Genomic DNA, 13113 nt, shown 5'->3' on the forward strand with positions numbered 1-13113 from the left:
CCCTGTTAACTGGACTTGCTTACTTTTACTATAATCAAAGTAAAAATCTTGTTGACTTCATTTCTATATTTCAAGGGGAAAATTGTATCAATTTAAATAATATTATTTTTATTTTTTATTTTTATTCTTTTTGCCATACTGAGGATGGAACCCAGAGGCATTCTACCTCTGAGCTTCACCCCCAGCCCTAGTTTTTAGTATGTTTATTTTTGAAACAGGGTCTCACTGAGTTGCAAAGGGCCTCACTAAGTAGCTGAGGCTGTCCACGAACCAGGATCCTCCTGTCTCAGCCTCCCAAATGCCGGGATTACAAACTTGTGCCACTAAGCCCGGCTCAACAATACTGTTTTTTAAAACAAAGTTTTTAAAGTTTTTTGAAGTATTCATTTATGGAGCATCTCTATGATAGGTAAGATATCCTTAAGACAAATAAGAGGTAAAGACAAGTGCCCTACTTTTTAAAAAGTCTTAATAGTTCCAACAGTGTTTACCTGTCTCCTGTTCATTTAAGCTTTAAATCCAGTTGTTACCATCTCTGGATGCACCTTGGCCTGAACTTTGACCCTGATGGTTTAATAAAATCAAAGTTCTTTCCAAGTGGGGCTTCGGGATCATTATTTTAACTGGTGAAACTAAGATAGAGCCAAGGTTTCAGTTTAATAGGAATTTGAGACAGCTTGACTAGTCACATGATCCCAACATGCTGAAATCACACCAAAGGTAGTAACCAATTCCTAGTACTACAGAGAGCCCTCACTCTAAAATTTAATTAATCTTATGAGCCTAATTGTGCAATCCCACTTAATTTATTTAATCTGTTCCACTCTCTTAGCTATGGACTCTAGTTAACTCAGTGTGGTGTGGTTATTATGTCCTCATTGATCTCAAGCCATCTGACAAAGCTAGAGGCACACTCCTAGGATGCTGAACATCTCTACGACATTTTGTGTACAGTTTCAGTGTCTCCAGACTATGAACAAGGAGGAGATGTCTTGCTCCAGTACAAAGCTAAGAGCACTATCTGACCTATATTCAGACAAACTTTAAGAATGTATACAAAGGACTTCCAACAATGAGACTGGCTTTATCGATAAATGTAATGGTGTGGGAAATGGTGAGCATGTGAAAATAATATAGATAAATGACCAGAAAATAAACATAAATTAAGAAAGTTGAGAACAAAATTGTATATATAGTTTATAATTTATAATAATAATTTATAATAAATTATTAGTTTATAATTTATATAAATTATTAGTATCCATATAGCACATACTTTAAGTGTATATGCTATATGGATATTAATTGAAAAAATGTAAATATAAAAAATTCATAGTATAATGGATTAAATTTTTACTATAAAATTTTTAAATCAAATTATAAAACTCTCTATGTAAAATTAAGATAAACAAATACTATGCTAATTTAAAGGATGATGTTCCTCATCTTGCCTTCATGGGAGACACAGCAGGATAAGGCAACACTAAATTACTTGGAAGAAGGTATTGCAGAAACCAACTGTGTTATAAAATTAAACAGGGGCCACCAGACCAGAAGGTAATGCCAAGATATCAGATCTGTTACCATTCAAGTCTACCTGGAAATAATGACTTAACCAGGAGAGCACCATGGGTGCCAATGGCCAAAAGTGAACGGGGAGCTCACGCTGGGCTGCCTGAACAGTGGACTGAAGGTTGGCGACATTCCCTTCTCTCATCTGGATAGACCTTCTCAAAACTCTGCTTCCTTGAGACTTGCTATCTCCTTTCTTTTAGCAGAGGGGCTGCATCTTCACAGGCTTCCCTATGGTATCCAAGGCCAGGGTTGCCTAGTCAACCCCTATACAGAGCTGGCATCAAGCACACTCAAGTCTGGAAACCAAGAGGATTTTTTCTGTACCCCTCTCAAAGGTTTCTTTTTACATATAACCTGAAGGGGGGAAAGCCAAAGGATGCTGCAGCCCCAGGGCACCATGAACCTCTTCTCTTCTTGCCAACACTCAGTTACTCACTTAATGCCTGTTCTTTAACCCATACTCTGTACTGTTATGGTATATGCTCTTTGCCACGATATGTGGCAACCATGAAGAAACACACTTGCCCTCCACATGGGACAGGAAGCTGTTAATTTTCTCAAGTGAAGCTAGGCAAAAATTTACCATATTGGGCTACTCTCCAATTGGGCTGAGGGAGTATACTACTTTGTTCTGTTTATGATTTCATAGATAAAGCAAAATGTATTGACATAAGTAGCTAAAAATCTTACAATAAAGTTTGTTGTAAAGCATGTAGTTGATCTGCAACTCAGTTATATATTTTATATATATTTATGTATGTAAATATATATGTTTACAGGTACTAAAAAATCTCGATATATATATATATATATATATACATATACAAAATACAAAAATACATATATATAAATATATATATATATATATACAAAAATACCTATAGTTACTTAAGTAAGATAGGCATGTGTTTTGTATAAGTCTTTCATTTCTGCAGTATCTGTTTTTTTTTTCTAAAAAATTATAATACTTACATAATCAATAAAAATAAACGTTAAGTATTAAAATTTCTAAGTTTCTTTTCACACAGTTTTTTAGTTTCCTAAGGGACATCATAGAGTCATTTGGTAATTAAGAAATTATTTTCTAGGCCATTTTGGCTGCTGACTAGGCCAAAATGTTTAATAATTTTGCCTGTACTTGGTTTGGCTATGAACAATGAAAGATGATAAAATCCTAAACAATATGGAAAGCAAATCACAGCAAAAATTGAAGAAAGACTTGCACAGAGAGCCAGTGCTTTTAGTGTTGAAAATTTACTAAGGCAAACATCTTATATTTCCATTAGAGTGTTTGCAACTAGAATTATTAGCAGAAAGGCCTGACTTCAGAACTCAAAACATGCTCTCCAGAACACAACTCAGCTACCTCGGGTAATATTAATAGGTTCATAATTTTCCCCTCCAAAAATGTGCTTCTAGTTCAGATCACTCTTAACTGGGTAATTATTTTCTAAAAGCCCAAACTGTTTTCAGTGGCATGTACCCGAATTCAAAGCCCTTTACACTTTTGCCCTCGCAGAGGTCAGCGAGTCCTTTCATCGCTTGTCTTTGTGGCCTGGAATGCCCACGGGGCTCAGAAATGGAGGGAGATGCTGCATGTGACCACTTCTGACCCACAACTCTGGCACTGGTTTCTTTCCCTGAAAATGAGGGAGCTGAAGTCTGCAAGAATTTAGCAAAGAACTCTCATGGGGTCCCCCTCCTCTAGTATTTCTATTATTTTAAAATAGTAAATATGTAATATTTAATATTATATGCCCAGCCCTCTAGGTACAGTAAGTGAAACAAAATTTGCAATATGACCAATCTCTATCTTTTGTGGGTGGACTTGTGTTTCGACTGAGGAAAACAGAATAACATAGGATGACTAAGTAGAAAAATGCAGTATAGACAGATGGGCTGAATCGTGCATCCCAAAAATGTGCATGTTGAAGACCTATCTCTTTGTATGTCATAATGTGACCAAATAGTATGCTCCACCAACAACCAAGACATGTTATGAGAATCACAACATTAGGCAATTTTGTGGTTGCTTGTACACCATTTTAGACACCTATTGTGCCACTTGGAAATATCTCATAGGCCACCATAGAACTCTGCAGTCATTTTTGACCCAAAATGTGGTTGGAAATAGGATCTTTAAAGAGGTAATTAGGTTAAAAGGAGGTCATTAGGGTGACCCCAATCTAACTGGTATTTGTATAATAAAAAAAGATTAGAACACAGATATGCAGAGGAGAGGATGGCCATCTACGAGCCAAGGAGAGAGGGCACAGAAGAAACCACCCCTCATGACAATTTAATCATAGGCTTCTAGTCTCCATAACCATAAGGAAATGAATTTCTATCATTTAAGCTATCAGTCTGTGGTACTTTGTAATAGCTTCCCCAGCAAATAATACATGGCCTTTACTGAAGAATTATTTTAGGATAAGGACAAACCAGGCTGTGTTGAAACTTGAAGTCTATGCATAAGACATGGGAGTCTGAGTTGAACACAGTAACTAATGACGGAGAGACAAAGGGATGAGTGATTATGCAGGAGAGTCGAATACTCAGTCAGCTTCATAACTGGGAGCTTAAATAGTCACTGGCAACAACCTTTAAAATCTTTGAACCTTTGCAATCCCCCCCCTTTTTTTTTTTTGGTAGTACTGGGGGTGGAACCCAGAGGCTTTCTACCTCCGGGCTATACTCCTAGACCTTTTTTATATTTTATTTGGAAACAGGGTCTCACTAAGTTGCTGGAAGCCTCACTGAGTAGCTGAGGCTGGCTTCGAACCCGTGCGATCCTCCTGTCTCAGCCTCCCAAGCGTGGGGATTACAAGCGTGCACCACCACACCCGGCCTCAATTTGCCCCCTTTAAATGTTAATGTATTTCTATTAATATATTTATCTGCTTATATTGGAAAAATTTTTTTTTTTTTTTTTTTTTTGTGTGTGTGTGTGGTGCTGGGGATTGAACCCAGGGGCATTCTACCTCTGAGCTACAGCCCCAGCCCAATTTTTTATTCATTATTTTGAAACAGTCTTACTAAGTTGAAGAGGGCCTCACTAAGTTAGCTGAGGCTGGCCAAAACTGGGATCCTCCTATCTCAGCCTTCCAGGTACTGGGATTACAAGCGTGTGCCACCATGCTTACATTGGATAATTTTAATTTATATTAAATAGTGTTATTCTTAAAAGGGCTATACTGATATCAAAAAGAAGATATTATTTATCACATGTTTAAATCTTGAAATTCACAGCCATATAAAAAAGACCATAGATATAGACAAAATACCATTGCATAATTATAAATATAATTGTTTTTGTATGTTATTTCATATATAGACAAGAGCTTTCTACATAAAATGTTAGTGATAATACCCATAAAAATAAAATAAAGCTTGAATACATTGATATTTAACTTATTTATCTAGATTCTACATATTTATTATAAAAAAGCTTTAAGGTTTCTTCTGGGTAAAGTTTATACATATATTCATGATATAGGCTACTGATATATCTAACTGTATAGCTTCTCAGCCACACAAAGAAAAATTAAGAATTAAAATCCTAATTTTTCTATTTTAATTCCCTTTTAGAAATAGATAAAATATCCTCCATATTGTTCACATCTGTTTCCATTAGGGATTTTCAGAAAATATGTAGTGCCATCTCACTAACACGTGGGGAGGGAGAAGGGGAAGCATGGTGGGTGGCAGGGGAAATACACAAAGCTACATGCCTGGGAGTTTTCAGCACACTGAACCTTGCTATGGTTTGTAATTGCAATGCACAGAAAAAAAAAAAAGCTGCATTTAAGTGAATAATTTCCAGCCTGAGAGTGGCAAGCCCACCCTGAGCCATAGGCTGTTCATCTAACCAATAAGCAGGTGGGAATGAATATTTCATGAACATTCCCCGTAAACCTCGCCACTTGCACAGTAGCAACCCCACCCCTCCCCCTTCCTGTACCGCTAGTCTTCTCCCTTAGAAAATAAAGGGATATGGAAATGTCATTTAAAATCCTTACTGGAATCAGGTAGTACGTCACTCTTTACTGTTCACATTATTTTTGTCTTTGGATTTTTTTTTTTTTTGTCAAGCCATTTGTTCTACTGATCAGGCAGGTGTCTTTATTCAGCATTAAGGAAGAGGAAAACCAAAAGTACTTACCTAAAAAACAAAACACAAAAAGAGAACGATTAAAGTGAATTCATGGGAACACTTGAGTACTTGACACAGCACTGAGGTGGAGATAAAAATAAAGCATAGAAAGCGTGCCAACAAATGTGCATATAACATGCACACTTTTATGAAACTTAAGAGAACAAAGGAGTATGCCGTATTTATTTTAGAAAGTGAATAAATAAAGCGAGGTTTGAATTTTTTCCTTGCAATTGTCTAAATGGACTCCATTCTGCGAAGTCTAATTTATCATCTCTCTCTACACTTTAACAGTTTTTGCCTACAATGAGTATTTTATCACTATAAGCCAGAAGATCTCGATTCTAAACCTTAATTATCCCCTGTGTCAGAACTTCATGCAGTGCGTCCCAACAGCACCTAAGAATGGATGGAGACATTCTAGACACTGGTCATTATGTGGAGAGACAAATGGCTTGCTGGACGACATCATCCTCTCAGGGCAGGGGCATCCTTTAATATGAGATATCCTCATGTTGGCAGAGAAGCCCACTTTTTGAGACTTTGGACACTGCTAACACAGATGACATCATCACTAACATACATGATAGATGGAGCAGACAATACAGGAATGCAACTTTTATACACATTTAGGCAATGTTATATTGACATTTAAAATGGTAAATGTCTATGGCTTTCACCAGTGTGTCACCTGGGTATGGGTTTGGTATCTTTACCAGTCTACTGATCACAGAAATCCTTCCATCTGGGGAAGGCCTTGACCAAGCTCTAGTGAATGTCGGTTCTCCTACAACAGGCGGGGGAAGGCACAGGACTATCAGGAGGAGAAATGCATTCACTAGGTCAGTTATCAAGAGCCAAAGAGAAGGCTCCTTCAGAAGAAGTCATCTCCCCACTCCATCCTTTATAGGCCAGCGCCTAACAAGGGAGAGTCCCAAGAGGAAAGAGACTTTGGAGAGAAGAGCAGAAGAGCTCCTAGTCACACAGAGGAGAGAACATCCAGGTTTTGATTGCAGTGACAATGTTGAGCTTTCTGCTCTGGTGAGAACTGTGTAAACCAGAGGTGCAGAGGCAGTGCATCTCCAGGACACCAGGCAGACTGTCCCCGAGACTCCTTGGTAAAAACAAGGTATTCCCAGGCCCACCAAGCTGTATGTGATCAGTGTGTCTACAGGTGAGATTTCCGGAATTTCTATTGGACATTTTACTGATTTTAAATTTTTTCTCCTCCTTTCTTTTCTCTCTTTTTTTTTTTTTCATAGTACTGGGAATGGACCCCAGGGGCACTCCACCTCTGAGCTACACTCCCAGCCCTATTTTATCCTTTTATTTTGAAACAGGGTCTCACTAAGTTGTGGAGAGCCTCACAAAGTTGGTGAGGCTGACTGGGAAGCTGCAATTCTCTTGTCTCAGACTCCCAAGACTGAGCTGAGAAGTATGCACCACCACGCCCAGTGGAATTTCTATTTTTAATAAGCATCAGTGGTAAATGGTACAGAGGTAGCCAAACACCTGTCTGCACACAGTTTCAGGAAGCACATCCTAGAAAGTGTAGACACTCCCCTTTCTCAGTGCTGCTTGCCAGACACTGTTCTCTGAGGGGCCTGACCTACATTCTGAGGTCAGTATTAACATGATTAAACATGATTTAATCAGTTAAAACATGATTTCATGAAGCATCAGAGGCACAAATAAGAAATGCATGCTTCTCTTTTTTATTTCATTTTTCTTCACTCATTATAAGAAAAAAAAAAGAAGCCTTACGTAAGACTATCTTATGAATTGGCCTGTGCCACTAATCAGTGCTGTCTTCCTTTCCTACAAAAAGCTGATTCTTGTTAATAAGACGCATTCTGCACTTCCGCTCATAGAGGGCAGTATTTTCTTGTTATTTCCTTTAGCTGCCAGCAGCTGACAAGAACAAACAGAAATCCTTCAGAATTTCAGTGAATTCGGTATATGGTACAATTTCTCTGACACAGACTCCTTCAGTGAACCTGGGTAGATTTTGATTTCTAGCCTGTTATTGCCCTCAGTCTTCATGTTTACCACAATGCTTAGATACCAATTGAACTATCTTTGTCTGAATAAGGAGAAGTGAGAAATTGGTTTGTTTTTTGGCCATTTTTATTAATTTCCTAATATTTCTATGCTCTTGACATTTAGAAATATTTGTTTCACTTCCAGTATTTTGTGGCTTTCTTAAAAGGATGAAAAGGTGCTTTGCAGGAATGTATAAAATTTAATACTATATATAAAGAGATGTTATTTTCCAGGCCAAGGTATTTTACTACTAAGCAAAATAGAACTTTAAAAAAAATTTATAATATTAACAAACTCTGAACTGATCTCCATATTAATATTTACACTAATCAGAGGAGAAATGAAAGTGTTTTTATGTCATATATGCAGGTGGAGCTAAACTGCCACTTTAAGAGATGAGTCTAAGTTTCTGTGTTGGCATCTCAGCATGCATTTTGTGTCTCTCAAGTTAAAAGACTGTGACGATTACATCAAAAAGATGAACGGTGTTGGCCAGGAGTGAGGAGACTTAGGGTGAGGGTTTGGGGGTAGGGAAAAGAGATCCTTAGAATGAATTTTGAAACATCTCTTATATCTTAGAGCATAAAAAGCCGAGTAAAGATGAAATGTTAACTGACACAGAGCACAAAGCACGAAAAAATAGCACAAATTGCTTTAAAGACTCCTACAAATCCTTGGGATCATCTTAAAATGCAGGTCCTTCCACACTCCTGCAACTCCCATCATTCATTTCCTCTTCCCTTCCCAGCTGCACAAATGACAACAGCTCCAAACTGCGTCATCATCATCGGAGGGAGGATGGTTGAAAGGCTTCAGGGTACATGGAGACAAGCAGCCAGGCTCCAACTGTGCCTTTCTGTAGCAGCTCACAGTGCTCTTTCCTTATTTTTCATTTTTTTAGGGGGGGATTCCTAGAGATTGAACCCAGGGGAATTCATTCTATCTTCAAGCTATACCTGCAGATCTTATTTTAATATTTTTATTTTGAAACAGGGTCTCCCTGGGTTGTTGAGAGTCTCCCTAAGTTTCTAACGTTGGCCTTCTTCAACCTGGAATCCTCCTGTCTTGGCCTCTCTAGGACTGAGTTTAAAGGCATGTGCCACCATACCTGGCCATTTTCTTCATTTTTAATGTGGTAGTATAACATAGGACAGCTCCAGACAAACAAGCCGAGCTTCCAGAGGTAGCTACTCTTTAATTAAGATAACGCATTTATGGTAGACATTTCATCGTTTAGTTACTGGGCCAAGAGTTACAATAGTCCATAGTTGTTTTATTTCATATTAAAGTAGCTTATCAATGCACAATAATGAAGGCTCTGAGAGAAATTTCCCTGCCAGAGGCAGTTCAGAATGTACATCATAGAGGGAAATGAGAAAACACAGAAGAAAAGAGATGGGAGGAGCCAAGTTAAAAAAAGAAAAGAAATCACATACTCTTTTAAATTTCCACACAGTTTTGAAAACAGAGCATGTTAGTAGGGCCAAACGAAGCAGATTTTGTCTGAGTGTCTTCAGTTAAACTATAAAGAATAAGTAAATGCAAATCTAAACTTAATAAGCATTAGGTGTGGTGGTGCTCGCCTCTAATTCCAGGACTTGGAAAACAGAGACAGGAAAATTGCAGATTCAAGTCCAGCCTCCATAATTTAGAGACCCTCAGAAACTTAGTGAGACAAATTTCAAAGTAAAAACTTTAAAAAGAGGGCAGGTAGTATAACTTGGAGATCAAATGCCGCTGGGTTCACTGCTCAGCATCCAAAATTTAGGTACTTAATTCATTACATATGCATGGTTACTGAAGCATCCAATGATAATCTTATCATTTAAAGTCAAAACAACTCTAGATATAGCATGTGAGAAGCCAACTTGGCCAGTGTCCATTATATACAAAGGCTGACTTGGTGCTAGGTACAGGAAAGGAGGAAGAACCCAAAGTTGGAAGAGGCGTGACAGTAAATCCAGGTCCTGAACCAAGATAGATACCATTGTTCTCATACACTGCAAATCATTTCCCAAAGGCAACCACCCATGGCACTTGCTGACGCTGCTCCTGAGCAAGGAGCCGGCGACTGCCTTTCCCCTTTGCTTTCGCTAACATCCTATCCCTGCTATTCATCTTTTACAAAGGCATGAAATAAGCCTTTCCATCACCTCAACCTTTAATTTCCCCTTCAAAATAGAAGTTTTATGAGTTGATTTGACAGGTCAAATAAGTCATTCAACACTCTTTATAAAAATTCCTTTGCAATATGCTTTGAAATTAAGATTGCAAACTGGCCATGGTGGTGCACGCCTGTAATCCCAATACTTGGGAGGCTGAAGCGGGAGCATCACAGGTTTGAGGCCAGCCTCAGCAACTTAGGGAGGCCCTCAGCAACTTAGGGAGACCCTGTTTCAAAATACAAAATAAAAATAGGGCAGGACATGGTGTGGCTCGGACGTAGAAAGCCGCTGGGTTCAATCTCAGTACCCCAAAAAAGAAAAAATAGAAAGATTATAAACCATTTCCATATTATCATCTTAACGTCTACCTAAAATCTATGTTGACAATTGCTGCCTAGCCACACTGGGCCTAACTAAAGGACTAATATTTTTCAGAGAAATTTAAAAGTTATTTTTTTATTTAATGCTACTTGTTAACTTTCAAAGAAAAAGGTTGAACTAGGAATGCTCTCAGCATTGGAAAACAGTAATGGCTAAAAGCAGACTACAGGAAAAGAATTTTGTTTTTACATGAGATGTGCCATCTGTAATCCCTCAGCAATTAGAGTATACATTGTATTTTATTTTTTCTGGTTCTTGGGATTGGACCCAAGGGCATTCTACTTTTGATCTCAGAGGTAGAATGGCAGAATGGCAGCCCTTTTGAAAAAAAAATATATATGTGTGTGTGTGTGTGTGTGTGTGTGTATGTATGTGTGTGTGTGTGTGTGTATATATATATATATATATATATATATATATATATATATATATATATAATATATAAATAAAATGTTGGGGTTTTTTTTGGTGGTACAGGGGATTGAAACCAGGGGCATTCTACCTCCAAGCTACATCTCCAGACCTATTTTATTCTTTTTACTTTGAAACAAGGTCTCACTAAATAGCAGAAGGCCTAAGTTGCTGAGGCTGGCTGTGAACATGTGATCCTCCCGTCTCAGCCCCCCAAGTACTGGGATTACAAGCGTGCACCACCACACCCAGTTCTTTTTTAATTTTTTTTTTATGTTTAAACAAGATCTTTCTAAATTGCTGAGGCTGGCTTCTAGCCCACAATCTTCCTGTCTCAGCCTTTAGATTACAGGGATTACAGGTATGTGCCACCAGGAATGACCTAGAATAAAGCCTATAATATGATACACACTAAATAAAAGAGTGTTTGGGTCTTTTGTTTTCTCACATAAACAAGTTCACTAAGCCAACTGACTCTCATAGTTTCAACTATGCTAATGCCTCCCACATATAGAGCATTAGAGTCTAATCTCTAATCAAAGCTGTAATTCTTCATTTCCAGGAGCCAGAACAGAATCATGATATAATTCATCACATTATTACAGCAATAAAATATGCAATGTACCCAGGAATTTTTGAATGATGATATATATGCACTAACCATTCTAACCATTATACCCAAAGCCTGTCATTAATTGTGTTATTGAGAAGACTGTGGCCCATGCCAGACTAGTTCATATAATCCCCCAAGGGCATCTTTCCTTCATATGCAAGGCAGTCAAGAAGACTTGGATAAGCATTTCTATTTATTCTCCAAGGAAGAAAATTTCTTGCTTATTTTACCTACATCCTCCAAATGTCCCATAGCACCTCTGCTTCAACAGTGGCTCTGTACCAGGGAGTGACTTCCAGATGTGATTGCTTGTGACAATGGATCTGCATTCATTTCAGATGTGTTTAAGAAATCTGTGAAGCTAGAGCTCATCTAACCTGTCATCATCACTCTGAATCACCCTTGAGCGAATGGTCAGGCTGAAAGAATGGTGCAGACCACTAAGGATGCCCTGAAGTGAACTGTTAGAAGAAAATGCCTGCGGAGATTTGCCAAGGTCCTCATCACTCAGCATGTCACCCCAAGTGGAACAGCAGGAGTCAGTTCCGCTGAATAAAAAATGGAGCAACATTGAAATTGTTCCTTTGACAGTTCCCCCAGAAAGCTTAGCTTAGAATCTGCAGACACACCAGAAGGTATCCTAGGTATTGTGTTTGTGCAATTTATTCTTGCTATAAGGGTTGGTCGTGCTGAAGAATTCTAAAGGAAATAGAGATGGTCATGTTCTTATGAAATAGAAATAACAGTGCATGTGTTATAAGAGTCAGACTGTAGATGACATAGAATAACTTAACAGTAATTGGAGTAACTCAGAGTTATGTTCAGGTATTTACAATTTTTTCTTGTGCTTTATTTCTCTTAAATTTACCGCATGCCATTGTGTACCTATTTATTTTAAGTCCAGGTATATTATATGACGTAAGTAACTCAGTAATTTTTCCCAACACCTTTTTCCATGCTTAACCTCAACCAAACCTCCAGAAAGTTAAGAGAACTTGGAAGGGAGTCCAGAGAGAGATGACATAGTCATTTGTGCTTCATCAAGTCCTCCCAGCTCCCTTCTTGTTGGACACTGGGTCGGACTGCCCTTACTTTCTCAGGACATGTAATGCAGGCCCTATGATATATCTGCGACTAATGAATTTAAACAAAAGTGCTCTGCGTCACTTCTGGGTGATGGCTTGGTAACCCATGATTCATTATATTATTTTCCTTTGTTTTCTAGGATGCCTGAGTTGAGCTAGAGCCTCAACCACCCTTGGTCATACTAACTAGAGCAAGTAGAGTTTTTTGCATATCATGTTGTATACGGAGTTAGAATAAGAAATACACTTTTGTTACATTAGGCCATTGAGATTTTGAATCACTTCAGAAGAACTTAGTCTCTCCAAACATGCAACAAAATAACAAAATATGAGTAACTGAAATCATGGAAAGTTTTAAGCAAAAAAACTTAATTGTGCAAAGTATTTATTAAGTTAAAAATAATATAAAACAACCAAGGGTTGGCTTAACTACCATCCTCAAGTATAAAGACAGGGTTTGTTTATCTTACAATTTCCCAAGGAAGTATATCTCTGTTTAACAAGTCGAAACTAAATTCAACCAGGAAAACTAGGGGTTGGAAGTAAGAGGAAAAAAAAAATAAGTCTTCAGGTCAGGATGAGGAAGAAGAAATCAAGAGGTAAAGGATTAAGGCTTTGTGGTCTCCTTCCCCATATAACCTTAGGAAGAGACATATCTCCATCACCCCAAGATTACTTCTGGAATAA

At 38.0% G+C, this 13113-nt stretch overlaps 1 protein-coding gene across 4 annotated transcripts in view; it reads right to left on the reverse strand.

Annotated features, from left to right (window-relative positions):
- The window catches only part of PDE4D (phosphodiesterase 4D), a gene marked incomplete at both ends in the record, with an annotated part of 1145009 nt that overhangs the window by 416886 nt on the left and 715010 nt on the right, over positions 1-13113 (reverse strand). The window lies entirely within an intron of this gene.

The sequence above is a fragment of the Muscardinus avellanarius genome (genome assembly GCF_963383645.1).
Source record: "Muscardinus avellanarius genome assembly, chromosome: 1".
Classification (NCBI taxonomy): Eukaryota; Metazoa; Chordata; class Mammalia; order Rodentia; family Gliridae; genus Muscardinus; species Muscardinus avellanarius.